The sequence below is a fragment of the Choloepus didactylus genome, chromosome 2 (genome assembly GCF_015220235.1).
Source record: "Choloepus didactylus isolate mChoDid1 chromosome 2, mChoDid1.pri, whole genome shotgun sequence".
Taxonomy (NCBI): domain Eukaryota; kingdom Metazoa; phylum Chordata; class Mammalia; order Pilosa; family Megalonychidae; genus Choloepus; species Choloepus didactylus.
The window spans coordinates 155210601-155216999 of record NC_051308.1 but is presented as its reverse complement, the minus strand read 5'-3'; the positions used below and the strand labels follow the sequence as shown (position 1 = coordinate 155216999).

General features: G+C 36.8%; 1 long non-coding RNA gene across 1 annotated transcript in view; it reads right to left on the bottom strand.

Moving 5' to 3' along the window:
* Positions 1 to 5230: 5230 nt before the first annotated feature.
* The window catches only part of LOC119518692, a 41612-nt gene continuing 40443 nt past the window's right edge, over positions 5231 to 6399 (bottom strand). The window contains exon 3 of the long non-coding RNA XR_005213817.1: positions 5231 to 5468. This is a non-coding gene — a long non-coding RNA (uncharacterized LOC119518692). The remainder of the gene's footprint in view (positions 5469 to 6399) is intronic.

Genomic DNA, 6399 nt, shown 5'->3' with positions numbered 1-6399 from the left:
CTCTTACTCCACCTTTTTCCTGCTCTAATCCATCCAGAGTGATCTTCCAAAAGCAGAAACATGATCATTTCCTTTCTTCAAACCTTCATTGACAAGCCTTTACCTTAGGATAAAGAGCAAACCCTACTGGAGAGTGCAGTGACCTTTACAACTTGGCCCCTGCTTTTATCTCTTACCTCATCACCTATCACTTCACCTTCACATTTTACTTTTTATGTATATTGAACTCATCACTTGTAATTTCATTTATTTTCCCTGTCAACTCCTCTTGGCACCTATATAAAAGATGCTCTCTCTGCCAGGTAAGCTTTCCCTTTGGTCCTTTAGAACTAAGTTCAAGCATCACTCCTGTGAGAAGCCTTCTGATCTCAACGATCTGGGCTGAGGACTCTCCTAAGTATTCCTGTGTCACCCTCTGAACACAATCTGAAAAGTTCTTATCACAACTCAGAACAATGTTCAAAACAAAAAATCAAATTTGGAAAAGCAAAGTCACAACTCTAGAAACAAAGGAAATGGAGAGAGAAATTTAAAGGAAAACATTAACACAACTCAACTGGTTGAGATTGGTTAAATGGGGATTTTGTAGGAAGATAACAGCAACTAAAATAATTGGTGAATTTTAAACACCAATAAAAGAAAGAAAGAAATGCAATGAAAAGAGAAAAACTTGTTTATAGTATTATCACTAGTTGCAGTGAAATGAAATTAAGCAAAATGGAATGCAGACTGCTTCTCTAGGGGAAAAATTTCAATAATCAGATTCACTGGCCTGGGGCATGATCTCCTTGGGAGGAAAAGTGATAAGCCCCACCATTTGATGCATTTTATACCAAAAATATCTAGAAACTTCAATGGGGTGAGAGAAAAATTGTATTATGGACCAAGGACTTCTGGGATCATACTGATCTTTGTTTTTCTAATTTTTGAATGGCATTAATTTTGGTCACTCATTCCCTGGAAGGTCAGCTCTGATGGAGAAGATCTATTAGAAGCAAATACAAATGCATAAAGTTTGCAACATCTCTACTCATTCCCTGAGTCTATAACTGTGATTCTGTTTTGTATATGGAGGGATTCATGTCATAGTCCATGAACACAAAGAGGAATTGTCTGCAAATAGGCAATGTTGTTTGGGAGGAATGAAGACTTGCCTTCCTCTAAAAAGGGTGCAGAATATTTAATTTGATTCAAGGCAAGCCTTGTAGCCAAGCCAAATTGAGCATTTGTGAGCCAAAGGGTACACTTACTTCCATATAAGGTTTGAGTGATCAACCCCCAGAAACTTTTTACTCTGTGATTACAAATAAATTAATAAACTGGTTCAAATAGTGAATGTACTTGCTTTCTGCCTTACATAGGCAGCTACTAGGAAGTATTGGATACTATAGGTAGTTGTTGATCTAATTAAACAATAAGACCTGACAAAACAGTCATTTCTGGTCTGTTGATGACTTCCAGGGGCAGTTCAACTTACCCTGTCAAGACAGAACCAGGGCAAGGTCAGCTGCCTTTGGCAGAGGCTTTTCTCCCTTGAAGAATAATGCCTCTACCCTTTTTCTCTCTGTCTTCTTTTGTTTGCTATAAAATCATACTCTAAAACAGTGACCAGAAATTCTGATTCAGGAGTCTCAAAACAGCAAGACCAAAAAATAAAAGTTCTTAACAATCATCTAAAAATATGCAAGGAAGAAATAGCACACCACAGCCCACAGCTCTACCAAATAGAGGCACACAGTGAGGCAAAGGAGTTGGACAGCTTGAAAACATGCATCGCCACAATGAGTGATATAAAGGAAGAGGCAAAGGCAGCAAATAGAGATTCAAACCCCAACTCCCACATGTGGAAACATCTGTTCAAATTGTGGCCACACCTGTTGCCCTGGTTGGAACGCAGCGACAGATCTGGGTTGGGGAGAGATGCTTATCATCACTACCTGCTCATATGCGGCTTCCTGAAAGTCTTGCCCATTTTAGTATTGGTGATTTTTAAAAAGAGCCACTTCACTTGCTTAGGTGGGAAATTAAGTACATTTTTAGACTGGAGGACAGCTAAGCTTCTTTTAGGCTATTTTCACTAAATAGAAAACACTAACTGCCTCAAAATAGAGGTGAGTTAAAGAAAGTAATAAAAAACTCAACAATATGAAGCTATTAGTTATTAAGATAGCTTTTGAATTCTTATTTTCTAAACAAAGGAAGTATTAAGAGAGATTAATTATATTACTTTAGGTGCCAAATGTAGTTTGTTTCAGTTCTCAAATAAGACCATTTGCAAATGGTGCTCTAAGTGCCTTCAAGTTGTAACTTATGCCTTTTCTCATTAGCTTGCTAGATAAGACATAGGACATGCAATTAAGTACAAACGTTGAATAAACCACGAATCATTTTTTCAGTGTAAATATGTCCCATGCAGTGTTTGGGACATTTTTATTCGTTAAAGCTGGCAACCTCATTTTTGCACAATCCTTGCTTTAAAATAAATTGTGTCATTCTCCCTTTATAAGAAAAGGAGATTCAGAAGCATCATGCATGTGGTACAATTAACACAAACAAAATTAACAGAAAAATTAAAATACTGATAAAGGAAAATAAATACATTCCTTGCAAGGGTTCCCAGTCTGGCACAGGTCTTTGCCCTATTTAGGGTTACAAACTCCCTAGGGAACTGTTAGGAACACAGAGGCCTGGACCATCCCTAGAGATTCTGTTAGCTTAGTCCAGAAGTACAGACAGGCATCTCAGGTGATACCAGTGAACAATTATCATTGGTCATAATCTTCAGAAACATGTCTGCCTATAATGTATGCAGCATTGTTAATTATTGAAAATTCTCCCTCAAACCTGTCCTATAGTTACGATTGCATTTCAGACTGTGCCAGGGGAGTCTAATTTGGACAGGTGAAACTGATTCACTCATTTAATCTTCCTAGGAAGGATTTATTCACCTTCTCGTCCTCTAAAACACTGAGCTTTCTTTTTAAATTTTTAACGCAGCAAACATTATCCTACCTGCCTGCTTCCACTGGGATTTCTGCATGGTTTACTCTAATTACTCTCGATGCCAGACCTTGTGTGCTATGAGCAACTTCAAAGAAAAAAAAAACAAAAAAGGAACAATGCGATTTTTTTTTCTTTTTTTAAGAGACAGTACCAAGGAGACAAGATAGCATTTTGTTCTCGCAATGTGATGGACAAATCATATGGATAATCTATTAGAATGATGGATGGTATAAATTTTAATATGAAACATCAACCGCAGTGACTTTCTCCTAGAATGTCTTTGAAACTGAACAGCCTCTGTTTGGTCCAAATTTAACAGTCGTTCTCCAAGTGTAAAACTTCTCTGGATGTAAAAAACTTGATTAATTTTAATTACGTTCATTGCAAGAAGCAGTAAAACCTTTGTTCAGAGTAACCGTTTCAGGAGGAAGTACCTGCAAATGAATTCCATTTCCTGTCTCAAGGCTAAATAGTATTTTAAGTTCACTGGCTGTTTACACCAATGTCTTGACAAAATCCTATTCCCCTCAGCTCTGTTTTTTTCCACACAGACAATGGAACCCAACAAAATTGTTTTTATTTTGTTTGGATTTGCTATAGATTCTTTATTCTCTTATAATACATTTTATTCAAAAGACATTTCTTATGTGTTTACCTTGGCCAGGTCTTGCATCTCATGGGCTTATAAACCATAGCCTTTGTCCTCAAACAGCACATTGTCTTCTGTGGGACAGAGATGAGTTAAAAAAAAATCAAAATAAGAATTGATGAATGATTTGCTAGCGGTATGCATGAAGTGCTTTGGAAGCAAAAAGGATGGAGCAACTAATTCATGTGTCATTTTATAATTCTAATAAAAATAGGATTTCCATATAATTAGAGAGAGAATGTCTAAAATTAGACATACCTAGTTTCAAAATTTGACTGTTAACTTCCTAGTCGTATGACATTTTAAAAATTAAGCTCCCTGAACTTCAGTTGTCTCTTCTGTAAAATACAGATATTAATACCTATAGGGTTATAAGCTGTGTTAATTAAATTAAGGAGCTAGTTCCTGGTCACCACCACTGCCGACACAACTACTACTGGCTAGCTTTCGTTCTTGAGCTGTGGCAAGATCTTACGTATATTTTTCTATCAATCCTCACAACAGCCCTCTGAGGTCCTTATTCCTCATGTTCCCATTTTATAGGTGAGGAAACTAAAGTGTCGAATGTCATACAGCCAGTTCTTTGAATCCAGGCAGACTCCAGGGGCTTCCCTGTAATCATAATACCGCATAAGTTCAAGAAAGCTGCTCAGCTTTCCCTTTTTATAGTTATTATCACCATTATTTTATTGAAGAACATTCTGGCAGCTCCTTCTTTTACGGATGAAGGATTGAAGGCTAGAGAGGTTAAGGGACTTGGGGAAGTCAGAGCCAGTAGAAAAACGGAGACTTAAAGCTTCTGAGTAATTTCAGTGCATCATATTTCATATTAAATATTGGTTGTTAACTTGTAAAATGGTCTTATAATTTTTTAAACAGAAAATTCAGGATACATGGCTTGCCTCACATCAATCCTCAGAAACAAATTAATCTGAGATAAACTGGAGGTTGTCCTCTTCCTGGAGACTGACAAAGCGACATCCATGAACATTCATATCCCAGGAGACTTCTCTGATCCTGAAATGACTTAGTTACATGGAAATAACAGTCCTTCCCCGAGTTTTAGGCAGTTTGGGATCATATTTTCTGTGTCATAGAACCATAATGCCTTCAGAAACTGAAGGGATCTCAGAGCTCACCCTGATCTGATCCCACATATTACAGAAGCACTGACAAAGTCCAAATAGCTGATAGTTGTTCAGAATGTTCTTTAAACAAGAAAATTGAGATCAAATTACTGTATTTCCTAAACTGCCTCCAAAGTAATTATTTTTGGGCTTTTCAATTGGACTCACCCAACAATTCAATTTCCTAACTGTCTTACTCAATGTTTGTATCAACGAAACTGAGAAATAGATGTAAATTTCATTGTCATTTAGTAAGGGCCAGGGGAATATCTGAAAACTAACTCTCCTTTAACTAGACAAATAATATTTCTACAGAAGTGATATTGCACCCATTGGAGACAAAAAAAAAACACAAAGATAGCAGATCACAACATTCTATTTTTTCATTTATCTGTTTGCTTATGTCCCATTATTATTATAATTGGGTCCCTTCAATGTAACTTACGTGATGCTAGTCGCTGTATTTGTGAAGTTTAATTAAATTCCTACAAACAACTCTACAAGGTAGGCATTCTTATTTCCATTCACAGATAAGAAATCTGAATCTCCAAAAGATTAAATAACTTGCCCAAGGTCCCACAGCTTATTTGTGTCACAGTTAGGACCAGAACTCAGGTATAGCTGACTCCAAAAAGCTGGTGCTCTTTCCACCCTGTCAGGCGGCCTCTCGAAAGACCATGAAATCTTACCTGAAGGAAAAGAAATATAATTAGGTAAGAGAATAAGGTGTGGAAGATGTAGGAATAAAAAAAACTCGGATTTTTAAACTCTCTTAGTGGATGTGCACAGTAGCCTCTGTCACCTGTTTTGGGGAGAGTAAGCAGCAAGCAGGAAGGCAGCAAAAGGACCCACAAAGAGGAACCAGAGGTCCTTCAAACCCATATCCCTTTGAAAGAGACCTCAATTAGGGCTAAGCTGATACAGTAATATAGTACCTGTATATACCTGACACCATCAGGCTGCCTGTTCTACTTCTGTACAGAGAGGAAAGAATTGTTAATCTTGCCCTTTGTTGGTGATGCAAATAACATTGTTCTTCTCTCCAATTTTTGAGAAACAAAGCCCATTCCCTATCAAATATAATTCAAACATATTAAACTAAAATAAATTTAATATTTCACATTTTATTCTGTTGTAGGAAGAGTTTCATGTTCTTTAGGTCAACTTGAAAATGTATGGGTCAGACCAGGGATGGTATCATGGTTAACCACAGTTAATTATGCATTTCCATGTTTATATGATGAATTTGTGAAAATGATGCAAGTACATCTCATGCTGCCTAAAAATAATTTTAAACTTGAAGGTGGTGGGAGTAAAAATTCACCCCAAGTAGCTGCTTCTATGCTCTATGGAACAAAATTCAATGGTCTAACATAAGGAAGATCGCCTAAGGATTCTTGTTCATATGATGACTTTTAAAATCTTCCACCCAACATCACAATTTTTTTCAACTCAGAAATTCAGTGGAGTTGCCAAAAGGGCCTTTAAGCAAAGAAGTAGAAATCAATGATGGAATTATTATTTTGAATGGGGTACTGACAGTTGTAATAAAGTTACAGCAACTGGTCCTAGGAATGTAAAGTCAGTTAATGGACTTTATTTAGACAACATCAGATAAGA